At 40.1% G+C, this 26,523-nt stretch overlaps 1 protein-coding gene across 4 annotated transcripts in view; it reads left to right on the forward strand.

Annotated features, from left to right (window-relative positions):
• Nucleotides 1-26,523, forward strand: part of fam49bb (family with sequence similarity 49 member Bb) — a 98,083-nt gene that overhangs the window by 41,962 nt on the left and 29,598 nt on the right. The gene's annotated exons all lie outside the window — the stretch shown is intronic.

Consider the following 26,523-nt stretch of genomic DNA (forward strand, 5'->3'; position numbering starts at 1 on the left):
CAGCAACCTTGGCAGTAGACCAAACTGAAAGCACCAGAGTTTTAGTTTACCTGGTAGAGCGCAGCTGTCTATGCTCTTCAACCCTTCCACTGCTTGTTGTCTAACTTCTCCCACACGAACTGTGTCCTTTAGATCCCCGTCGTACCATCTCCCAAGACTCTTCACTGGCTTCTCAGACACTGTTGGTATTGCCTCACCATTAATGAAGAATGTTTTATCTACTACTTTGCCTTTAATTATAGAGATGCTCCTTGATTTAGTGGGCTTGAATTGCATTCGTGCCCATTCAATGTTATTGGTTAATTTGCCCAATAATCGATTAGTGCAGGCTACTGTTGTAGTCATGGTTGTCATGTCATCCATGTATGCTCGAATTGGTGGTAGTCGCATTCCAGAAGCCAAGCGCTCTCCTCCTACTACCCATTTTGATGCCCTAATGATTACTTCCATTGCCATGGTAAAAGCCAGTGGAGAAATGGTGCATCCTGCCATTATTCCAACCTCTAGGCATTGCCATGTAGTGCTGAATTCTGAAGTTGAAAAACTGAATTGCAAATCTCCAAAATAGGCTTTCACTAAATTTGTTATTGTCATCGGTACACTGAAAAAATCAAATGCTGCCCAAAGTAGTTCATGTGGCACTGAACCATATGCATTAGCCAAATCCAGGAATGTCACATGGAGCTCCTTCCTCTCCTTTTTAGCTGATTGAATTTGTTGCCAGATCACATTGATGTGTTCTAAGCAACCTGGGAAACCTGGAATGCCCGCTTTTTGTATTGAAGTGTCAATGAAGCAGTTCTTTAATAGGTAAGCTGACAATCTCTGAGCAATAATGCTGAAGAAAATCTTGCCTTCTACGTTTAATAGGGAAATGGGACGAAACTGACTGATGCTTGTAGAATCTTTTTCTTTAGGTATAAAGACTCCACCTGCTCGGCGCCATGCTCTTGGTACAACCTGTTTTTCCCATGCCACTTTCATCAATTTCCACAGAATTCGTAGAACTCCTGAAGCACTCTTGTACACTCTGTACGGAACTCCATTAGGCCCTGGAGATGATGAAGCCCTTGCTTTTTTCACAGCTTGCTCTATTTCTTTCCACTTAGGTGCACAGTCCTCCATTTGGTATTCTGGTGGATTGATAGGTGGGATGTCTGACGGAATTGACATAGGCTCCTGCCTTTTTGAATCTGTATGTGTTTCCTCCAAATATCTCTCCAGCTCAACCTTAGATGCTTTTAGTGTGCCATTCTTCTCACTGGTGAATAACTTCTTTACAAATTTGAATGGCTCTTTATAAAAGTTAGCTCTCGCACGCTCCTTCTTTTTGTAGCGTTTCCGTAGGCGCTCAGCTCTGCGCAATGTTGCAAGCTTATCTTTTATGACCCTTTGTAAGAGATTGAGTCCCTCCTTCTGACTTTGTTCTGCTCTTCTCCATTGGTTCCTCAGCTGTCTCCTTTCTCTAACTAAGCGTTCAATCTCTTGCTGCCGTCTAGACTTTCCAGGAATAGTTTGTACTTTTTCCTTCCTATTTTCAACTCCAAACCTCTCACTTCCATATGCGTAGATGATGTCCCCAAATTTATCCAGCTTCTTTTCAACTGTTCCACTTAATCTTTCCAATGCAACGCAGAGATCTGTGTTTACTGTGTCCCATGCAGTTTTCTCACAAGCTCTTGGCCATTTAACTCCAGGCTTGTGCCCGTTGAGGTTCTTTTCTCTCTTATGCTGGTTTGTCTGACCGGGTTCACAAGGATCATTAGGTTCATCACTAACTGTGTCCATGCAAGTCCTCCTCACATCTATGACAGGGGTGCTGATATCCTGCGAACTGTGGTTTGCTTCCTGTCGCTGGATTTCATTCGACTGACTTGACTGACTTCGTAAGAAGTACTGATCAATGCGAGGCCCTTGTCCCTTCTCCCTCAAGCATTTCATTCTCCCTTGATGAATCTTCAAACCCCTGACCGTTGTCGCCTTGCTCCAGCCGCAGACACAAACCTGGAGTTCCATGTCTTTATTAACTGCAGATCTTGAACTAGTCTTTTGTGAAGTACTCTCCATACTCATATCCGTTTCCGTTCCTAAGTCGTTAACCGTGTTGTCCAACGTTGAGTCATCTTCCGCCCCCGCTCTCGCAGACTCTAGGGGTATTTTTCTCTTTAATTTCTTAGAAGCCTTGGGCGGGTGTCTCCAGCATCCTGTAAACACAGAGCTGGATACTGCCGACAAGGGTAGCTAACCCTTACCAGCCCCAATGGGGTCTCTTTCCTCCTGTCAGCTGTCTCTCCAGGCTGTTACAAGGTCTTTCCCTTGTTGCCAGCTGCACTATTCACAGCAGTCACTGGACGTATCCAGATCTTCATGATTTCCATTACACGAGAGTAGATGTTAAAACTTCATGCTGATTTGAACTCGGCTCTCGCCAAGATAAGCACCAACTAAGACGTAGCTTTACAGTAAACTAATGTGATCCATATGTGTCTCCATCCATTTACGTTTCCTTCCATATGATGATGTAGATATCCTTCTGTCTGGTGTTAATGGCTGAAGTGTAATGCTGGCTCCAGGGATCAGCTTATTTTGCCTCCCTGGCGCATCAGCACACACAACGGCTGCGATGCTGGCTCCGGGGATCAACCAAAGTGCGGCCTCCCCAGCGCATCAGCATGACAACCGTCTGGATTGAGCTAAGTAGGGTACATCTCTGGGGTTTTCAAGTGGGCACCTTCCATCCTCAGTGTTTCGTCGACTAGCCCACGACACCTCAAGAGGGCTCGACGGTGATTCTGGCGTCCCAGCATCACCCCCCTCCGTCCCCCACTCAACTCAGCCCAGCTTACTTACCTGTCCCCAGCCAGAATCTTTCCGTCTCAACCACAGCCAGTTGCTGCTCCTCTCTGCTGTTTCAGATAAGTTCTTCACTGTGCGACGCAACTCTTGGCCACTGAATCCGACGTCTCTGAGAAACCGGGTTGTAGAGTGTGCCACAAATCCTCGACAACCCACTTCCACTGGGTAAACCCGAACTCTCCATCCTCGCTGTTCCGCTTCAGTGGCTAGTTGAGCATACCGCAGTTTCTTCCTCTCATACGCCTCATCTACAGCATCCTCCCATGGCACTGTTAACTCTACCAGGTGAACAAGGCGTGCTGATCCAGACCACAAGACAATATCTGGTCGAAGGTTAGTGGTGGCAATCTCAGGTGGAAAAATAAGCCGTTGACCAACATCTGCCAGCATTTTCCAGTCTCTAGCAGCTTCCAGTTGTCCTGGTCGAGAATTGGTTTTAACACCTTTTCTTGGTGGTTGCTCTCCTGGGCGGAGGAATGTTGTCTTTTGTGTGTAATGTTTTGATGGAACAGGTGACAACTTATTGGTCATGTTACGCTTGTCTTCCAATGCTAAGGCCAAACATCGCAGCACCTGGTCATGGCGCCAAGTAAACCGTCCTTGGCTAAGAGCCACCTTACATCCTGTCAAAATGTGCCTTAATGTTGCAGGTGATGAACACAAAGGACATGAGGGATCCTCTCCTACCCAGAGGTTTAGGTTCTGTGGTGATGGGAGAACATCATATGTTGACCTGATGAGGAAACTGATCCTGCTCTGTTCCATTGACCATAGGTCTTTCCAGCCAATCTTGCGTTGTTCCACACTCTCCCATCTCATCCATTCTCCCTGCTTGGCCTGGGAAATGGCCTTTATACACCTCATCCTCTCCTCCTGCTTTTGCACCTCGTTGACTACCAGCTTCCTCCTTTGAGCTGGGGCCGCCTTGTGCCATGTAGGAGGAGTTGAACTGAAACCAAGACCCCCTCTTCCATGCTGAACTTGCCCCATGATATCACCAATTCGAAGGGCAGCCTTTGCATCTTCCACAGCTTTCTTTGCCGCCCACTTTCTTCCAGTTTTCAACACAGGTGCTGCCTCCCTTACGCATTTATCGCGTGACTCTACTAAAGTCATTTCCAGTCTGACCTTGGCGCACTTAAACTCCTCGGTTAGAGCAGAGACTGGTAGCTGCAGTATTCCTTTACCATAAAGTCCCACTCTGCTGAGGCAGCGTGGAACTCCCAACCATTTCCTGATGTATGAACTGATTAAAGCTTCCAGCTTCTCTACTGTTGTCAAAGAAACCTCGTACACAGTCAGTGGCCACAGCAACCTTGGCAGTAGACCAAACTGAAAGCACCAGAGTTTTAGTTTACCTGGTAGAGCGCAGCTGTCTATGCTCTTCAACCCTTCCACTGCTTGTTGTCTAACTTCTCCCACACGAACTGTGTCCTTTAGATCCCCGTCGTACCATCTCCCAAGACTCTTCACTGGCTTCTCAGACACTGTTGGTATTGCCTCACCATTAATGAAGAATGTTTTATCTACTACTTTGCCTTTAATTATAGAGATGCTCCTTGATTTAGTGGGCTTGAATTGCATTCGTGCCCATTCAATGTTATTGGTTAATTTGCCCAATAATCGATTAGTGCAGGCTACTGTTGTAGTCATGGTTGTCATGTCATCCATGTATGCTCGAATTGGTGGTAGTCGCATTCCAGAAGCCAAGCGCTCTCCTCCTACTACCCATTTTGATGCCCTAATGATTACTTCCATTGCCATGGTAAAAGCCAGTGGAGAAATGGTGCATCCTGCCATTATTCCAACCTCTAGGCATTGCCATGTAGTGCTGAATTCTGAAGTTGAAAAACTGAATTGCAAATCTCCAAAATAGGCTTTCACTAAATTTGTTATTGTCATCGGTACACTGAAAAAATCAAATGCTGCCCAAAGTAGTTCATGTGGCACTGAACCATATGCATTAGCCAAATCCAGGAATGTCACATGGAGCTCCTTCCTCTCCTTTTTAGCTGATTGAATTTGTTGCCAGATCACATTGATGTGTTCTAAGCAACCTGGGAAACCTGGAATGCCCGCTTTTTGTATTGAAGTGTCAATGAAGCAGTTCTTTAATAGGTAAGCTGACAATCTCTGAGCAATAATGCTGAAGAAAATCTTGCCTTCTACGTTTAATAGGGAAATGGGACGAAACTGACTGATGCTTGTAGAATCTTTTTCTTTAGGTATAAAGACTCCACCTGCTCGGCGCCATGCTCTTGGTACAACCTGTTTTTCCCATGCCACTTTCATCAATTTCCACAGAATTCGTAGAACTCCTGAAGCACTCTTGTACACTCTGTACGGAACTCCATTAGGCCCTGGAGATGATGAAGCCCTTGCTTTTTTCACAGCTTGCTCTATTTCTTTCCACTTAGGTGCACAGTCCTCCATTTGGTATTCTGGTGGATTGATAGGTGGGATGTCTGACGGAATTGACATAGGCTCCTGCCTTTTTGAATCTGTATGTGTTTCCTCCAAATATCTCTCCAGCTCAACCTTAGATGCTTTTAGTGTGCCATTCTTCTCACTGGTGAATAACTTCTTTACAAATTTGAATGGCTCTTTATAAAAGTTAGCTCTCGCACGCTCCTTCTTTTTGTAGCGTTTCCGTAGGCGCTCAGCTCTGCGCAATGTTGCAAGCTTATCTTTTATGACCCTTTGTAAGAGATTGAGTCCCTCCTTCTGACTTTGTTCTGCTCTTCTCCATTGGTTCCTCAGCTGTCTCCTTTCTCTAACTAAGCGTTCAATCTCTTGCTGCCGTCTAGACTTTCCAGGAATAGTTTGTACTTTATAAATAAATCGTTTTTTTTGCAATTTAATTCTGGTGTTTTTATCATCCTTTTTGGCAAGCCAAACCCAGACACTCAGCCCGGTGACAGAGTTATACTGTGAAAATATTAAAAACCGGAGTTATTACTTAATATGATTTTTGGGAGCTGCCAAGTTGTTCTTACAAAATTACATTTTACATTTTTATTGTAAGTTCCACAAATCACAGACTTTTGAGAACATGTTAAGTGACTCAGCAATGCTTGTCCATTTCTGTCACATCCATAAAGCAAGTTTCTTTGGGCGATAAAAAACTAATGGTGAGACTTAGTTTAATTTTAACATGACACAGTTCAAAAAGCACATTATCTTCTAGTGTATCATATTTAGTTAAATATTTAAATGAGCTCTTGTATATGGTAACAAAGTTGTATTTTGTGTGCAAATGTCACATCCATAACGCTGGAATTGCCCTAAAATAGAAAAATATCCCAGGAGTAAAAAAGTAAGTGGTGTAGGCCTTGCTTTACCCCAGTGAATTACCTAAAAAACAAAGGATGCCAAATAGCAGTTCAAGTTAAACGTTGTTTTGTTTATTCCCGAAATAAATAGTACATGAAGTTGACAACGCATTTTATTTATTTTTTCATTCCTTGCCATTGCTGTTTCTTCACAGTAAACAGTGGACATTGACACGTTTTCATAAAATAATAACATGAGGTTGCCTTTTTGTAGCTGAACAAGCAAACGAAAACTGAAGTTTAATTTTAAACACTTCAAATAAAACACACGTGGAAATGGCGTTGTAAAGTGAAGGGGAAAAAAACTCACTGTTTTGGTGCTTGTTTATTACATTCCACATAACAGAAAATTACAACAAAATATATACAGTCTATATAAAAATCACCACACAACATTTTCAGAAAGTTGGGTACTGTTTAAATGAGGCATTTCAGAATGACGTGTTTGCCTTATTTCTGTCCCATGAGCAGCACAATGCATTTTTGTCCCACATGGCTTTCCACTGTGTGCGCATACATAATCTGGTTTGTTTACTTTTTGCTGTCTAAAACGTTTATGTTATTTATTTGTTTATTTCTTAGCAGAGGCGGTAAATAAGTGCAAGGTATTTTTTATACCTTTGCGAATGATATTCGTTCGAATATTTGTCTCAGTACTACTTATTATTGGACATGTAGTAGCCTACAGTAACCACTACTCTTTCAGTGCAGCACATATGCTACAGTAACTATTTGCTAGTACTGTGTATTTCCTACTAGACCAGTGCTGAAGAATGTGTAGTATTTGGCAATTGTTTTATCCAAGGAGAAAAGGTGATACTGTAAATATTTTGATAGGATTTTAAAGTAACCTCATGGCATTTGTGTTACATGCTGAGTAAAAGGGTGGATTCTTGTACTGCTTTTCAGTGGTTTGCTATGTTGTAACGTGTAGTTACTGTAGACATTTAGATTTCCTTTTTAATTATTTTGTTTGAACTTGTATGATTACTTGTATGATTACTTAAAGCCAGTTCAATAAATTTGTAGAGGACATCAAGGCCACTAAACTGAAGTCAAGGGCAAAGTGTAGGCTGTTGTGTAATTTTGTTTTGGATTCATATATAAAGCTAATTATTGGCCACGATATTTGCACATAATTTAAATATTCGTTCGGATATTTGTTTGTTTTCAAAAAGTAATAAAAGCCATTATACTGCTCGGAACGCAGGCAGAGACAGCATAGCGGCAGGGGTGTGTGGCACCTTAGTGTTCCACTCTGGATCATTCCATATGAAATCAATCAAAAAACTGCCATTTTTCACTTGATCTCCTCTGATTTTGATAAACCTTTGCACATATTATTGTCTTTGGAAGAACTGGCCTATGTAAAGAGCAATTGTATTTTATTTCATGTTTCATGTTAATCAAAAGGCAGTGTAAAATGTATAGATATGGTGCAGCATCAATAGCATAGCAATATCAAAGCATAAAGCACTGGAAATGTTTCTTGAATTTAAGTTAATCAGGGCTGTCACCTAGGTCGACATCCATCCAGGGGGTTTGAGATTAAAAAAAATATTACTCGATTTTATGTCTAATATTGCCTACTTTTGAATTCATTTAAATATGTATAATTACAGGATAATGGATGTAGAAGTTGAAGACCCCTAGACCCCCCTCAGTACCATTGACTCTCATAATAAATCTCATTCCACGCCTTTACTTAAAGTTGGTATTTGGGGTTGCCAATCCAAAATCTCGACAAGGGCACCATAAAAGTTAGAGCCAGCCCTGAAATTAATAGTACTAGTATAATAACAAAAAAAGAAGTGAAAAAAACTTTATTTTATGTCTCATATCAAAGGCAACATAATATCCATAGGTGATAATATGACTTTAAAAACCTAGATAATGATATAAGTATCAAGTATCATAACAATGTAATTGTTCATCTGTAATATTTATTTAACCTCAAAAAACACAACTCATTTGGGTCTAACCACTTTAAATAATTTATCCAACGAATCACTTTTTTCCGTGCTCACCAGAATCTTGCCACATTGGAACAGTGGAATCATATTAAATAATTACAATTCAGTGTTGCATCATAACAGCACACATTAACCCTTTGCGGTCCATTGTTGGACTGGGTCCGACATTGCAATTATTCCTCACAGGTCCTTTGTCGGACTGGGTCCGACATCATTATAGCAACGCAAAAAACGGGTTTCTAGTCGTTTTTTCTCCGGAAAAAGCCGAGAAAACCATTCAATTGCCGAGTGGGAGCGACAGGAGCCGAGACAAGTCGAAAAAAAAAAACAAGGCGTATCTCATGAATAGTCATACATGGTATCTGGTATACGGGGCTGTCTTAAGTAAACAAGTTGGCTGACTGAATCAGTGCACAGAAAACACGGACATTGGTCATCTTCTCTAACGTTTTGGATGCGTTCCTGGCTCCGCCACACTTACCGGCTCTCTTCTCTGTTTTCTTTGCTGCAGTCTGTTCAGCTTTCTTCTCAAATTTTTCATTTCTGTGTTCTTTTTTTGAAGCTTCGCCTCTGCATCTCTCAGCTTTGTCCTCAGTCTTGAGGTTGTGCACTTTCTTTTATTTTTTGACTTGGGTGTGGATGTGAGGTTTGGATTTGAGACATTTAGGCCTAGTGGTGCTAATGGCTGCCTGGGTCGATCAACTGCTGGATAATCTAGGGCTGGCTCTTCAAATGATGGAGGGATTAAGTCCTAGCCCCCTTAACACTCACTGACTCGTAACACGTCATGTCAGAATGAACTGTGCACAAATATGTTAATACCAGCTAAAATACTTGAAATTCCTCTCTCAAGCTACCTCTCTCTTTCCTCCAACAGTTCTGGGTTGTTGTAGATCTTCTCCCTATGCTTTGCCAAGCTAGCTTTTGTAGCAGCTCTCCTATTCTCACTACCTGTCAAACTGGGCAACAACGTAATACATTAATATTAATAATATTATACGTTAATATTACAGATAAAAAGACAAGTTAAAGTTAAAATACTGAGAAATATGCCTTTTATCATTACCGCAAACTGAGGTTCTCATCACCGAAACGGGTATCATAAAGTAGCGGTAATGAGAAAGCACACTGCGGTGATGAGGAGGCCTCGTGAAAAATGCTAACAATAGGGGCAGCCATTATGACTCAGCAAAAAATATTACATCATCTTGTAGAGCAATTTTACAGACTGTCATATTGATCAAAAATTGATCAAAATCATTTTGATACCAATTTATCATCAATAGTGGTAATGAGAATCTATAATGTCGGGAACAGGGGGTATAGATACAAGTACAACATTTTTAGTGAATAAAAGTGAGGAGACTAGCATACCTTGTGTCCATCTTTGAACTGCTCTTTTTGCTGATGCATCATGGGAGAATGAAACTTTATTGACAATATTGTTGTGATTTTGACAGGGCAGCGAACAAATATTGCGGTAATGAGAAATGGGTTGATGGACACCATGTTTTTTCATTATATTATCCATATGATGATGTCTAGATTTTTAAATTAATTATTTTTATTGGACATTAGACACAACATACATTGATTGATTTTTTTTTTAAGAGTTTATTTTACTTGTAATACATTAGATGACCATCATTTTGAATCGGGACACATTGCGGTAATGAGAAATTAACTGGAAAATGCATTAAAAAATCTTAAGTAACCCATTGAAATGTTTTAATATCTTTATGTGCAAGACAGAATACATGTATATCTATTGGATTAAGGTTTTACCATTTAGTTTCATAATGATTTTTACATTCAAAGCATCACCACCATGGTTCAAGGTTAGTTTCATGAGAATCACCTGGTTACGCTGTGAATTGTAGGCCTGAGTGACCTCCCATTCATGAGATACAGGTCATCAAAGCTTGACCTGATTTGGACACGCACCCAACGTACCTTTACATGGTCATAACTTCCTCCATGATTGACATAGAAAGCTGGTGTTGGTCTCATTTTAAAGCTGTCAAATAGGACTATCTAATATCAAAATTGATGTGAAATACAAATCGCGTAACCTTGGATTTTTGTCAGTTTTTGATAGATTGTAGCCTAGACCCTTATCTACATTTCCTGCAAGTTTCATTTTGTGCCTGTCACTGCATGAGGCACAGCAGAGAGTTGAATGCAGAGTGTCAGGTGGATCTTCCAAGTGAAGTGGTTACACAATGAATCAATGAGCCTGGGAAAGAAAACTTATTGTTAGAAGTGGTGGAATTGTAGATATTTCATTTTCAGGTCTCTGTCCTTACATTTCTGCATGCAACACAATTTACCACTCACCTATGCTGAAGTTACCCTTTTCCTTCGTAGCCACTCTGTCAAGGCTTTTGATGCTTTGGCATCTCCTTGTCTCTCAGGGTGTATGACCTTTCTGTTGTAGTTGTTGGCTCCACTGATGTCATCACATCCCCCATGTCTATAATAAATTGATCTGGACAGCATGGGAAACAGAATGACCATGCTGGTCCATTCGGGTGCAAGAAGTTAATTTCAGCCTCCCATTTCTTCTGATCAGCAAACACCACCAGCCCGAGCCACCAGTGACTAATACGGAACAGTAACATATCTTTCACTTGGTCAAATGGTAGGACATCCTCTTCGACTGTGATTGATTCTTCTCTTTGTTTTGTTGACTGGGAGAACTCTCGTACAAGGACTTTTGCTTTGGAAACTGGTTGGAAGAAGTGGAGATGACGAGTGCCAGGCACAGTTCTTGCCTTGATAAATTGTTGCTCCAGAAAATCTTGCTCCACTAGCTATTGTGCTGTCGTGAAGCATTCTACTTCAAGAGCAGAAATGTTGTCTTTTGCAAACCTGTACAATTGGTGTGGAGTCTGGATCTGGTCATGGTATGGACCCTGCAAACTGGCTTTTGTTGCCATTCGTTTAATGGTTCTTCCTACACCATCATGGGGTCCTTTGCCATGAGATGTTGCAAAGAAGTTCCACTCTACTTCCATAACAAAATCTTCCAAGTACTGGCTTATATTGAAATTGTGTGCTATTTCATTCCAATTTACGCCCTTTCCAGCAGTGAATAGAGACATCTCTCTTTTAAAAAAAATTTGTAAACACACATGCCTTTTGCATTGGCGCTGTCCACATGACTGACGTTGATGAAACTTTGATCAGGGCGGGTAAGCAGCCATTCTGCTTGATTTTAAATTGTGAAAAAATTAATCTCTGATCAATTCTATAACAGATTAATTTGTTAATCGGAACAGCCCTAATTATATATATATATATATTACAGTGCCTATAGAAAGTCTACAACCCCTTTCAAAGTTTTCACCATTTGTTGCGTTATAGCCTGGAATTAAAATAGTTGTTTTTTTTCATTTATCTACACATCCTACCCCACAAAGTGAAAAAAGAATATTATAGAAATTTGTAGAAAATTAATTAATAATAAAAAACTGAAATACCTTGATTGGATAAGTGTCCACCCCCCTTGTAATAGCAATCCAAAATTAGCTCAGGTGTAACCAATCGCCTTCAAAATCACACACCAAGTTAAGTGGCCTCCACCTGTGTTAAATTGCAGTGATTCACATGATTTCAGGATAAATTCAGCAGTTCCTGTAAGTTCACTCTGCTGGGCAGTGCATTTCAAAGCAAAGACTCAACCATGACCACCAAGGCGCTTTCAGAAGAACTCCAGGACAAAGTTGTTGAAAGGCACAGATCAGGGGATGGGTATAAAATAATATCAAAGGCCTTGAATATACCATGGAGCACGGTCAAGACGATTATTAAAAAGTGGAAGGTGTATGGCACCACCAAGTACTGCCTAGATCAGGCCGTCCCTCCAAACTGGATGACCGAGCAAGAAGGAGACTGATCAGAGAGGCTACGAAGAGGCCAATGGCAAGTGCAAGAGCTACAGGCTTTTATGGCCAAGACTGGTCAAAGTGTGCATGTGACAACAATATCCCAAGCACTCCACAAATCTGGCCTGTATGGTAGGGTGGCAAGAAGGAAGCCATTACTCAAGAAAGCCCACCTTGAATCCTGTTTTGAAGTATGCAAAAAAACAGGAGATTCTGTAGCCATATGGCAAAAAGTTCTGTGGTCTGACGAAACTAAAATGGAACTTTTTGGCCTAAATACAAAGCGTTATGTTTGGTGCAAACACAACACAGCGCATCACCCAAAGAACACCTTCCCTACTGTTAAGCATGGTGGTGGCAGCATCATGTCATGGGGATGTTTCTCATCGGCAGGGACTGGGGCACTTGTCAGGATAGAAGGGAAAATGATTGGAGCAAAGTACAGAGAAGTCCTTGAGGAAAACCTGCTGCCCTCTGCAAGAAAGCTGAAACTGGGACGGATGTTCACCTTTCAGCATGACGACGACCCAAAGCTACTCTGGCGTGGCTAAGGAACAAAAAGGTAAATGTCCTTGAGTGGCCAAGTCAGAGCCCCGACCTAAATCCAATCAAAACTTTGTGGCATGACTTGAAGATTGCCCCAAGGAACTTGACAGAGCTTGAACAGTTTTGTAAAGAAGAATGGTGAAATATTGCCAAATCTAAGTGTACAAAGTTGGTAGAGACTAGGGATGTAAATATCGTTTAAAAAAAATACTGTTTAAACTATTCAAATTATAACGTTAAACCGTTTAACCATTAAGGAGTTAATCTGGTGGGCGATACCAAAATTTTGCCCCACGATGCTGATACAAATTTTAGTATTGTGATACTCAATACTAACGATACCACCAGATGAGTCACATGACCACTTAACTAATAAAAAGTCACTGGAAAATGAATTTGTATAGTTGTATGTTCAGAAAAATTAACATGTTTACATGCTCTGGTGTCAGTCTTGTGCGCAGACGATTAACAGTAAGGCCAGCGTGTGTCTGAAGGCACAGACGGTGCTGGAATGCAAAGATAACACTTTGCCAGTTTTTCAAGCCTTGGAAAACGCTGTGCATTGACCTTCAGCACTTTTCGGTTCAGCCACAGCACTTGAAAGTTCTTCTAATTCTAACATCGACTCAAGTTGCATAAACCTTGATTTAGCAGCTATCTGGACAGCAGGCAAAAGAAACAGCATGTGTTTATGGCGTGGATCTAACAAAGAGGCAATAAGTGCAGGTTGTGCCTTTATGGCAAGATCATTGGGTTTCATGCGATGCTCCAGAGAGTGACGAACCGCAGCCTTGAAATCAGCGACTTTTCCATTTTCGACTGGTGCTTTGAAGCTGAGGTGAGTTTGGAAAAGACTGTTGCAAATGGGATGAATATTTGAAATTGAAACTGACTGTTCAGCAGACATGGCAGTTGTAGCGCATTTTGAAGTGGAAAGTAGTGGTAAGATATCCTCTTTTAATTGCCAGTGCTCATCTTGCAGCTGAAGCATTCGGGCATCAGATTGTTTTGTAACAGAATTATCTAAAAGCACAGCTGTTATTGCCCACCTTTGCTCACTGAGTCTTTCGAACATGTCATATACCGAATTCCAGCGAGTTTTACACGACTGGATAAGGCGGTGTCACGCCACCTGAAGATGCGTTTGTTTTCTTTCGAGTGCTTTTGCAGCCACGGTGCTGTGGTGGAAGTGTGCAACTAGTCTACAGCTGCAGCAACACGATCCACACCACTTGAAGAAAAAACATCATTTATGGCTAACTGCAAAGTATGGGCAAAACAACTGACAGATCCCCATGGAACATACCTCGGTGTGTTGGCGAGCACAATGTTGCTTGCCTTATCATGTACGCACGCCAAGACACGGCCTGTCATACCCCATCTTTCCACTGTTGTGTTTAATTTTTCAGCAAGGTTTGCTGTTGTATGTCGTTCTGGCATACTTTCGGTTTGTAGAACTGCAGATCGAAGCTCCCAATTGTCAATATAATGGCAAGTGACAGTCATGTAGCTTTCTGTAGTCTGTGGTGAAAGCTACAATTTTTCCCGGAACGACTTCACAAGGTCTTCATAACACTTTTCTAGTCGAGAGGTTAGTCTGTCTCACAGAAACACGGTATTCAGGTTCTACAAAACTTATCAATGCACGAAAACCAATACCCTCAGCGAAACCTACAGGCAGCATATCTGTAGTGATCATGGTGCAAAGCAACTCAGTTTTTCGGCATGGTGTGTGTTGCATTTCCTTTCACTGCCAGAAACAAACGCTGTCCGGTTGTTTGATTTTTGTCTTCTTCACATGAAACAGAGGGATGTTTCAGCTTCAAATGGTTCAGCATTGCTCCAGTGCTTGCTTGTATAACTCAGCTCTGTATTACACAGTTTACATTTAACTGTGACAGGTGTTATTTTTGTGAAATAATTCCAGGCATTACTTCTTTTCGATCGCTCCATCTTCAAACTATGGGTGCCCGTTCTACCCTTGAAAAGTATTTACCAAATCGCGATAATGAGAGGGGTTGTAGTGTTTTTTTTTTTTTTTTTTAAATGAGTGATGGACATGTAAAGCAACCTATCCACCTGCACCCTGAAAGATGAGACGTGATTTGAGATGCGGAAGGCTATTGCTAAGGCTACGAAACGCGGTAGTAAACAAGTAAGACACCATTTGAAAGCTACGTTTCTGTAGTTTCAGTTTAAAGTTTGGTGCGCTGGTGCACAGAAATTAATGGTACTGAGTTTAAAGATAGCAACTAAAATATATTAACGGATTAACTGTAAGACATATACTTAACGTTAAGATAAATACTTCTCTTTTAAACATTTAACCGTTTAATATTTTACAACCCTAGTAGAGACCTATCCCAACAGACTCACAGCTGTAATTGCTGCCAAAGGTGCTTCCACCAAGTATTAACTCAGGGGGGTGGAGACTTAATTGGAGACAATTATGATCTTTCAGTTTTGTATTTTTAATATATATATTTTTTCTCAATAAAAACTTTTTTCCCCTTAACAGTGTGGAGTATGGTGTGTAGATAAGTGGAAAAAAATCATCATTTAAATGCATGAAACGCTGAGTCACTGACAAAACAAAATGTGAAAAAAAGTTCAAGGGGGTGTAGACTTTCTATAGACACTGTATGTGAACATAATTTATATATTTTATTTATCATGTAATCAAAGAAACTACAAAATGATATCGAAAAGTCTACCGAGCAGAAGCCATAATAGTAGTACAGTATTTCATGTTAGATTTCGAAGTGTCACATTTTTACATTTTTGTCCTTATATGGAAAACTACAAAACAGTATGTAATTCAATATGTTAACATTATTGAGCAGGTTTCATTTGATTTTATGAAGCAAAATGTGTAAATTCTACAGGGTGATAGAAAACTTTTGGCCATAGCTGTATGTCATTGCCTAAGGTTTAAACGTTCATAAAACGTAACCAAAATGCATGTCCCCATATTAGTGTATTTAATAGCTAATATTAAAATACATTCTCATAACTTACATGAATATAGCTTCATATTCATTAACACTAGAAGGACCGGAGATACCTCATACCCCGCAGCAGTCTTTCTGACGGCTGTATTCAAAACACTATAAATAGTATAACGAAAGGAGAAACAGTCCGATGTAATAGTTTATTTATTTTTTTGTTATTGAGTATGTTACATAAACATCTGAAAAACCAAAGCATATACATATAATATATATATATATATATATATATATATATATATATATATATATATATATATATATATATACACACACACACACGTGAACATTTATTTTACAAATCAAAACAAAAAAATGTAAGTAAATAAACCTCTGAACAGACATCAGTTTACAACATACATACACTACCGGTCAAAAGTTTTAGAACACCCCCATTTTTCCAGTTTTTATTGAAATTTAAGCAGTTCAAGTCCAGTGAGTAACCTGAAATGGTACAAAGATAAGCGGTAAACTGCCAGAGGTTAAAAAAAAAGTTTAGGTTACCAAAAACTGAAAAATAATGTACATTTCAGAGTTATACAAAAAGGCCTTTTTCAGGGAACAAGTAATGGGTTAACAACTTATAGCTGTTCTGCAACAATGGAAGTAAATTAAGCCTTGAAAGTTGATGCTAACAATTCCTACAGGTGTCCCAACTTTTGTTGATTACTTACAAACCCTCTGTCTGTATAAAAGCAGTGTTGGAACAGACTGTGTTACTACACCCTCTTAAGCATTATTTGGACAGTATTGTACTGCAGGAAGTAGTATATTGCTCTCATAATGGCGAGAAAAAGGCAATTAACAAAGGAAGACAGACCATTATAACCCTTAAAAGTGTAGGTCTTTCCTTTAGAGAAATTGCAAAGAAAGCCAAGGTGTCAGTGAGTACAGTTTCCTACACCATCAAAAGGCACTTGGAAACTGGAGGAAACTCTGACAGGAAGAGGTCTGGCAGACCCAAAGCCACAACAGAATCAGAAGACAAGTTTCTGAGAGTCAACAGCTTGCGTGATAGGCGGCTCACAGGACAACAGCTTCAAGCACAGCTTAACACTGGTCGAAGTAAGCAAGTCTCAGTTTCAACTGTGAAGAGAAGACTTCAAGCTGCAGGTTTGACAGGTCGAGTGGCAGTAAGAAAGCCATTGCTAAGATGGCAAAATAAGAAAAATAGGCTTGCCTGGGCCATGAAGCACCGCCAGTGGACTACTGAAGACTGGAAGAAGGTCTTATGGACCGATGAATCAAAATTTGAAATCTTCGGTTCATCACGCAGGGTTTTTGTACGCCGTCGAGTAGGCGAAAGGATGGTTCCTCGGTGTGTGACACCAACTGTCAAACATGGAGGAGGAAGCGTGATGGTCTGGGGCTCTTTTGCTGGATCCAGAGTCGGCGACTTGCACAGAGTGAGTGGCACCCTGAACCAAAACTGCTACCACAGCATTTTGCAGCGCCATGCAATACCCTCTGGTATACGCCTAGTTGGTCAGGGGTTCATCCTACAGCAAGATAATGACCCAAAACATACCTCCAGGCTATGTCAGAACTACCTTAGAAGAAAAGAACAAGACGGTAGGCTTCAAATCATGGAATGGCCAGCACAGTCTCCAGACTTAAACCCCATCGAGCTGGTTTGGGATGAACTGGACAGAAGGGTGAAAGCAAAGCAACCTACAAGTGCAACACATTTGTGGGAACTTCTGCAACAGTGTTGGGAAGAATTTTCCAAACAATATTTGATTTCCATTGTAGAAAGAATGCCACGAGTGTGTTTGGCTGTTATATCTGCAAAAGGTGGCTACTTTGATGAGTCAAAAATTTAGATTAAATTTTGTTAAACAAAACGATTCCATGATTTATTTTTTATCTCCAATTGTTTATTTGTTCTATGCTTTAATTTCAGAGTACATTGAGACATTAAACTGCGTAAATTTCAATAAAAACTGGAAAAATGGAGGCCTCCCACTTCCGTCACTTTCCGAACTCCTTTTCTTTCTCCAGTCTTCTGTACTAACAGTCTTGCTATGTGAATCCGCCATATTGCTGTGTTTCTGCTTGCCACTCTCAACATGTCGCCACAAAAAGGTTTTTCAGACTGTTTTGTTTTGTTTCGTTTCATTTGCTTTTTCGCCCAGTGAAAGCACTTTGCTAATGTAACAACAACATTGTGTAGGCTATAGCGTGAGGATAGAGGTTTAAAAAAAGATAGAGGTTCTAAACAATATTGCGACTGTGCTGCTGCTTGTAAAATAATAACAATAAAGAAGTACTGACAAATTAGAAAAAATCATGTTTTGAAAAGGGTTAAGAACATAGAAAGTTTACAAACGAGAGAGGCTATTTGGCCCATCTTGCTCGTTTGGATGTTAGTAGCTTATTGATCCCAGAATCTCATCAAGCAGCTTCTTGAAGGATCCCAGGGTTTCGGCTTCAACATTATTACTGGGGAGTTGGTTCCAGACCCTCACAATTCTCTGTGTAAAAAAGTGCCTCCTATTTTCTGTTCTGATTGCCCCTTTATCTAATCTCCATTTGTGACTCCTGGTCCTTGTTTCTTTTTTCAGGTTGAAAAAGTCCCCTGGGTTGACATTGTCTATACCTTTTAGAATTTTGAATGCTTGAATCAGATCACCGCGTAGTCTTCTTTGTTCAAGACTGAACAGATTCAATTCTTTTAGCCTGTCTGCATAGAACATGCCTTTTAAACCTTTCTAGAGCTTTCTAGAGCAGCAGCAATATCCTTTTTGTAACGAGGTGACCAGAACTGAACACAATATTCTAGATGAGGTCTTACTAATGCATTGTAGAGTTTTAACATTACTTCCCTTGATTTAAATTCAACACTTTTCACAATATATCCGAGCATCTTGTTGGCCTTTTTTATAGCTTCCCCACATTGTCTAGATGAAAACATTTCTGAGTCAACATAAACTCCTAGGTCTTTTTCATAGTTCCTTTCTTCAATTTCAGTATCTCCCATATGATATTTATAATGCACATTTTTATTACCTGCATGCAATACTTTACACTTTTCTCTATTAAATGTCATTTGCCATGTGTCTGCCCAGTTCTGAATGCTGTCTAGATCATTATGAATGACCTTTGCTGCTTCAACAGTGTCTGCCACTCCTCCTATTTTTGTGTCGTCTGCAAATTTAACGAGTTTGCTTACTATATCAGAGTCTAAATCATTAATGTAGATTAGGAATAGCAGAGGACCTAATACTGATCCCTGTGGTACACCACTGGTTACCTCGCTCCATTTTGAGGTTTCTCTTCTAATCAGTACTTTCTGTTTTCTACATGTTAACCACTCCCTGATCCATGTGCATGCATTTCCCTGTGTCAAGAGACTGTTGCATGATCTTGGTTAGCGGTTTGTAAATAACTTCTTTCATTTCTTTGAGTACTATTGGGAGGATCTCATCCAGGAGATTCAGGGGATTTGTTTATTTTGAGAGCTCCTAGTCCCTTTAACACTTCTGCCTCTGTTATGCTAAAATTATTTAAAACTGGATAAGAACAGGTCGATATGTGGGGCATGTTGTCCCTATCCTCCTTTGTAAAAACTTGTGAAAATTAAAAATGTAATATATTTTTTTTTCTTCGTCTATGATTTTGCGATTTGTGTCTCTTAGACATTTAACCTCCTCTTTGAATGTTCTCTTGCTGTTATAATATTGGAAAAACATTTTGGAATTGGTTTTAGCCCCCTTAGCAATGTTCATTTCTATCTCTCTCTTGGCCTTTCTAACTTCCTTTTTGACTTGTGTTTGCAGTTCCAAGTACTCTTTCTGTGTACTTTGTTTTTGGTCCCTTTTAAACTATCTGTAAAGTGCCTTTTTTGGTGAATATTTTTGTTAATTGATCTATCATTTTGTTTTAGATTTAGATTTGTCTACTTTTGGGATGTAGTTGTTTTGCACCTCTAGTACTACATTTTTAGAAAACAGCCATCCTTTTTCTGTGGATGTTTTCTCTATTTTACTCCAATCTACTTCTGTTAGTCTCTGTTTCATACCTTCATAATTTGCTTTTCTAAAATTGTAAACCTTAGCTTTAGTCGTTTTTGGGTTTTAAAAATCACTTCAAATGAGACCATGTTGTGGTCTGAGTTTGCCAATGGTTCTCTGACCTCTGTTTTAGTTATTCTGTCTTCATTATTTGAAAAGACTAAATCAAGGCATGCCTCCCCTCTAGTCGGTGCCTTGACAAATTGCGTTAGGAAGCAGTCATTTGTCACTTCCACCATTTCAATTTCGTCCATCGTGCTCCCCACGGGAAGTTGAAATCCCCAATTAGTATGGCTTCTCCTTTTGCTACACGCATTTCTAATGTCATTGTATAGCAGATTATTTTGCTCAGCTTCTGAATTTGGCGATCTATACCATGCTCCTTTTATTATGCCCTTTGAATTTTTGTCCATTATTCTGACCCATATTGATTCTGTGTTGTTTTCTTTGTCCAGATTTAACACCTGAGCTTCAAGACTGTTTCTTATGTATAGCGCTACCTCTCCACCTCTTCTGTCCTGTCTTTCTTTCCTATACAGTGTATACCCACTAATGTTATATTCGTCTCCATCACTCTTAGACAGCCAAGTTTCTGAAACACCTATCACATCTTAGTTACTTGTTAGTGCAGTAGCTTCAAGTTCTAACATTTTGTTTCTGAGACTTCTAGCATTTAGATAAATACATTTAATGACTGTCTTACCTGAGTTGTTTTGATGTGGTCTCCCTTCTTTTTTTATTTTCTCCCCCCTTCCTTTCTAGTTTAAATGCTTCTGAATCTCCTCAAGGATCCTTTCTCCGAGTAGATTGGTTCCCTTTTTGTTTAAGTGCAGTCCGTCCCGCCTGTTTAGATAGTCCTTGTTGTAGAATGTGCTCTAGTGTTCAAGAAAGATGAAGCCTTCCTGTGTGCACCACGATTTCAGCCATGCATTTTGATTTTGTATTTCCAGCTGTCCATATAGTCCTTTGCAAGGTGACGCCAGTATCCCAGAAAATATTATTATTGAAGTACGTCTGCCTTGCAGTTTGATGCAAACATGTTTTATTTATCTAAAAGAGAGAACAGGGATAGTCACTGGATAGCAGAAGATGTATGTGTGTTTAGTTTTTTTGCCATCTTCATTTTTTTTGTTTCTTTTTTAATCTTTTATTAATATATCACCTTCACTCTCTCAACCAAATCAGTAATACCGATCTGCTGTTCAGTATTCTTCTTCTTCTTCTTCTTCTTCTTTATTTCTTAGCAAATGCCCTTATCCAGGGTGACTTACAATTGTTACAAGATATCACATTATTTTTACATACAATTACCCATTTATACAGTTGGGTTTTTACTGGAGCAATCTAGGTAAAGTACCTTGCTCAAGGGTACAGCAGCAGTGTCCCCCACCTGGGTTTTGTTGCATGTCAAATACAGTAAAGGGTTTTCTCTAAATGAGACATTTCTCAATGGCATAAAAAGCATAAAGGTCAATTTTACCCATGCTCTGCTTGAATTGAAAAGTAAAGATAGAAAAAAGCGGTAAATTCTTTCAAAAATAAACGTCGATATTAATCGTCAATTTGGCAAAAAAATAAAAAGCCTAATTATAACTGAAAGTGCAATTTTGAAAACTTGTAAGAATGTGTTTGTTAACATTTATGTATTTAGCTGGTGGTTAAATCTAGGAAAAAATACACAATTTACATTAAATCCGGAAAACAAACACCTGTTAAAATATAGTGTCGGGCTGGGGGGAGGGGGGTGGTACATCTAAAGTTTGCGCACCACTGCTGTAGAGAGTGGTTAGTTTGTAGCGCACGTACTCCGGTAGCGAGACCCTACTAGTGGGCGTAGTTCTCGTCCACTGTTTCGTAGATTTGTTTTCACTGTTTTTGTATCTTTTGATGCTGTTGTCTCCACTCCTTGTTTACACTCCTGTTTGTGTATGTGCCCTGGGCCCTAACAATGTTGGTACTGTTATGTGGTTTACCTACTCTGTTTCACTCCGCCCTAGCATTACCATCGCTAGTACCCTAGTGGTGGCCAAAGACCGCTACAACAGTTTGTGAAACCTGTAATTAAAACTTGGATGCCTGAGCGGCGTTTTCAAAGAAAACTTTCTGTGTCCGGCTCTTCAATAAAGTGACAGTGGCCTGTCAGTGACTTGCTTTGTTAACAAGATTGCATGATTTCTTTGTTAGTGTGCTGATATTTTACATTTAAGACCCATGAACACCAGTGATTGCTATAAGGAGTACAATGATACTGTAGTGCTGGGCGTGCTGTGGGTTCCAAGTGGAAGGTTGCTTCAGAGGTGGCTGCAGAGGGATAATGAGGCAGACCAAGCTTGAGGTTGAAAAGCACTGTTTATTGCTCTGTTATGAATCTCGAAAAACTCCATCCGAGCAGCGGCGCTGTTTGCCCTAATATAGCCCAAATGGGCTCAGTAATTGGCCAGCTAAGGTTTCCCTTAATTAGCATGCCCAACTAACTATACTTCCACCCAATCCCAGCTGTATACAGTCGGCCTCACGCCCCAATCATACTACACTAATACACTACACAATACAAGGGACATCTAACTGTGTTTATCCATCGCTCCCTCCCCACCCCCCCCATCAGACTTTGATAACCGCCCCATAGTTACATTGCCCCCCTCTTGCTGCTTACTGCCCCCGGAAAGCGTAATCTCTGTCACCGCCCCCAAAGAGGACCCTTGCAGGCAGAACACTGGTCGCACCTGCGGCAATGGTCTTCGACATCTGTCCGACATCGGCTCCAGTAGTAATTCTGACGCAGTCTTTGCAGGGTCTTGTTCACTCCAAAGTGCTCCACCCCAGGGGCCCCGTGGACAGCCTGCAGGTTCTCCAACTGGAGGACTTCAGGAACCACCAGCTGCCACCTTGTCTCTCCTGATGCTGGTGTGACCCAGCGTCTCTGCAGCACTCCTTCCCAAAGCACCATGCTGTCCCATTGTGACCAGAGCCCCTTGGTGACTTCAGAATGAGCAGCGACGTCCTCCTAGGCTGGCTGTTGGTTCTCCACCAACCAATGGAAGACCGGTGTTAGGTCCTGGTCTCCCTCCTGCTGTGCTCGCCACACTGATCTCCACACACTCCCTCGTCTGTCCAACACCCTCTGCTCGGGCTCTCGGGTGGTGTGAGCCAAGACCTCGGTCGCTGTCATCCGTGTCTAGCACAAAAGGGAGGTCTGGCTGCTGCAGCATAAGGACAGGTGCCTGGTTCACTGCTTCCTTCAGGGTGGCGAGAGCTTCTTCACAGGCCTCATCCCATTCAAAGGGCTGGCTCTTCTTCAAGAGCTGTTGGAGAGGGGAGGCGATGTAGTACCCAATGAACCCTCGCAGCAGGTGTTGGTCAGCCGACCTGGGCCACTCCCTCACTGCGTTGATTTTTGATGGGTTGGTCTTGATCCCATCCTGCCCCACAATGTGGCCCAGGAAGTAAACCTCCTGCTTGCATAAAGCGGCACTTGTCCGGGTGCAGCTTAAGTCCGGCCGCCTCCAGTCACTGCAACACCGTCCACAAGTTTTCCAGCTCCTGCTCAAAGGTGGGGGCGTGCCTAGCAGTCATCGAGATACACCAGGCACCCTTGAAGTGGAAAGCCGGCCAGTACCCTCTTCATGAGACTTATGAGTCTTTCCTCGTAACCTCGTTGAGGTGGCGGTAGTCCACACAAAATGGCGTCTCTCCACTCTTCTTGGGGATGAGGATGACTAGAGAGGCCCACGGGCTGTCCGATGGTTCATTGATGTTAGCCTCTCATCTCCTGGATAATCTCCTCAGCTACTCCCTGTTTAGCGAGTGGAAGTCGGCGGGAGCACTGCTTAACCTCTTCAACTCCAGATGCAAAAATGAATGTGCACTCCAGGTACCAGATTTTGAAATTATGGTAATTGGTATTTTTACCCCTGAAATTGGTATAAAGTAATAATATTTGGAAAAAAGTCAATACATTTTGTAACATTTTTATTAACCCTTTAGGCACCTGTGTACTAGAGTAGTCATATTCAATAAAGCAAAACAAACACAAGTTTGATCTTTTTTTACATTTTATTTTGTATGAGCAACAAAAACAAACTATATATATATATATATATATATATATATATATATATATATATATATATATATATATATATAATATATTCATTAGGGGCATAAACTGACCCAAAAACTATTTAAATGTTATTTAACCGGGTCAATAAATATTTCAGCATTGAAAGCTCCCCAGTTTGGAAAAACTCAAAACTCTTTAGAGCCGTGACTCTGTAACAGCAATGCATGTTCAAGCGAAGTACCACAAAAGCACAAGTGAAATTAACAGTATGAATCTCAATATCAAGTTTACCAACAGTAGTCTTATAGTTAGAATTGCCTAAGTAGTAATTAACCTTTGTGGTAAATAATTGCCTAAGTGGTAATTAACCTTTGAATGACATGTTAATTATAGTGTAGGAAGAATTTAAATACATTTACAGTACCCAATCAAGAGTAACTAGCTGACATGTGTAATGGTTTTAATTAATTAGCACTCTTAATTATCAATTACTTCCAACCAAGCACAAGATCCAGAAAATGAAACAGTCAAACAATAACAACACTGTTATAGTCTTTACATGTTATCAAAGTGAGTTAAGTAATATGGTACAATAAAAGTCAGACCAGAATAACATTAAAGTCACCAGTATGTAAGAAAATATATTTTAAATCATTGTATAGCACTCCTTTATGCATCTTGGGACACTTGCTGAAGCAGTCATCTCTTATAATTGAACGTCAAATCAATGTGAGTAACCATTCCCTTCACATTTCTCTGTATTATGAGGATTGAGGACAATTTGTATTATTCTGTTAAAAGGTTTCTCCTGATAATATACTGTGCTTTATTAAAAGTGGTTGGATTATGGCTATAGGAACCTCACTTTGTTATCAGCTTGTCAAGTGTCTTGATGGATTTACCTTAATATGAATAAAAAGGGCAGGTGAAAAACTTTGACAGACAAATTTGGAGTAATAGAGCCTTCAGGCATAAATGCACAGCTATTGTAAGCAATAGCCATACTGTAAGGAATATCAAAGCCATCATTTAAGCCAATGTTTAGATGTATTATGCAAATTATAGATGAAAAGTCAATTTGCATTCATGTGATTCCTGGAATGTGCCACAGTTTGCCTAAATGATGTTTTAGAGATTTGCCTCAAAATACTATGCCATGCAAACATCAATAAGAAGAACCCTTTCCTTTCACCATGCCAATTTCTTTTTTTCTTTTAAATCAAGACTTGTGAAAAATCATTTCACAAGTGGTACACCCCACACAGAAAATAGTCATTATGTAGTACAGTACCTGTATAATAAGCACCACCATAAAGCAGAAGGTACATAAATGTCTTTGAGGATAAATACATTTATTTAAGAGCAATTAGGAACAAGCCTGAGCCAGCATAACATTTGAGTAACTGGTTGGACAAAAGCAGTCCTTAATTAATAAAAAAATCTCCTCTGATATTAGGTTCATATTTATAAATGTGTGAATGCTTAAATGTACTACTTTTTAAGCTTATCTTGAAAGATTCTATACACGCAGATGGCGCTCAAAATATGTTTTTGAACTGTCATCCCTAATCCCTAATACATAAAAGGCTGTTAAATTACTAAATTTAGCTTAATATTGTACAGTTCAGTACAACTGGATCAGCCCCATCAGGTAAGTGGTAAGGTTTGAAGCCAGTCAACTCCTGTTTGTCTTTGAAAAATGCAAAAGCTAACGGTCACTGTAAACTGTATATAAATTAGTTTAATAAGCTTGCTTCAGTTATGCTACTACTGCAACAGTAAATGACGGACACTGCTTAAGCTAATGGTTTTTCAGTTGTACTTTGCTGCACCTGCTTTTCTTTCTCGAGCACAGAATGCCAATTTGAAAGTGTGCAAAATCCTAGGGAACCATTCTTTAAAATACCTGCATTAAATGTTTCCAAAAAGAATCTGATTTTGCTGCTGTGCTGCCAAATAAGGTGCTTGAACAATTAAGGAATTAGCAGTGTAGTATACTGTACGGTATATTATTTCATAGTGATCTGCAGAACTAGTTACATTGACAGTGAAGGTTTGTTTGAGGTTTGCCTGTTATTTCATTATTATTATTAGTTTATTTAGCAGACGCCTTTATCCAAGGCGACTTACAGAGACTAGGGTGTGTGAACTATGCATCAGCTGCAGAGTCACTTACAACTACATCTCACCCGAAAGATGGAGCACAAGGAGGTTAAGTGACTTGCTCAGGGTCACACAATGAGTCAGTGGCTGAGGTGGGATTTGAACTGGGGACCTCCTGGTTACAAGCCCTTTTCTTTAACCACCGGACCGCACAGCCTCCTCATATTGATCACCTGAATATGGCTTATCCAAGAAGCTAATTATTATATTGCAAGAATTTATAAATACCTTCTATACCGGTAACATTGCCATAAATTTTTTCCACTCATGGTAGCGGTAATATCATTAAGGTGCTAACCAGGGATATAAACTACAATGCTGAAAGTTGTTTTGGGATTTTGAAAGTAAGTCTCAAGTTTAATGAAGAATTTGGAGAGCATGCTTGAGGCTGTTTTACGTGTTTTACCTATTGTAGCAACATTCAGTTGTGTATAATGAAGGGCATGTAAAAAAGTACGTATCATTCATCAACCTGCAGTACCTGTAGTAGGTCAGTTATTTTTAGCAGGACAAAAAAAAAATTGCTCTTGGTGACTTGGATTACAGACTGTTTCTGTTCTAATATGTCTAGTAGCTTTGAATTTTTATTTGAAATGTTCCTTAAAATAGCCCTGTAATTATTGCTGTATTAGTCAAAGTGTAGACGCACGCTGTACACATACATATTTTGTGTATAAAACAGTAG

The sequence above is a fragment of the Acipenser ruthenus genome, chromosome 4 (assembly GCF_902713425.1).
Source record: "Acipenser ruthenus chromosome 4, fAciRut3.2 maternal haplotype, whole genome shotgun sequence".
NCBI classification, from domain to species: domain Eukaryota; kingdom Metazoa; phylum Chordata; class Actinopteri; order Acipenseriformes; family Acipenseridae; genus Acipenser; species Acipenser ruthenus.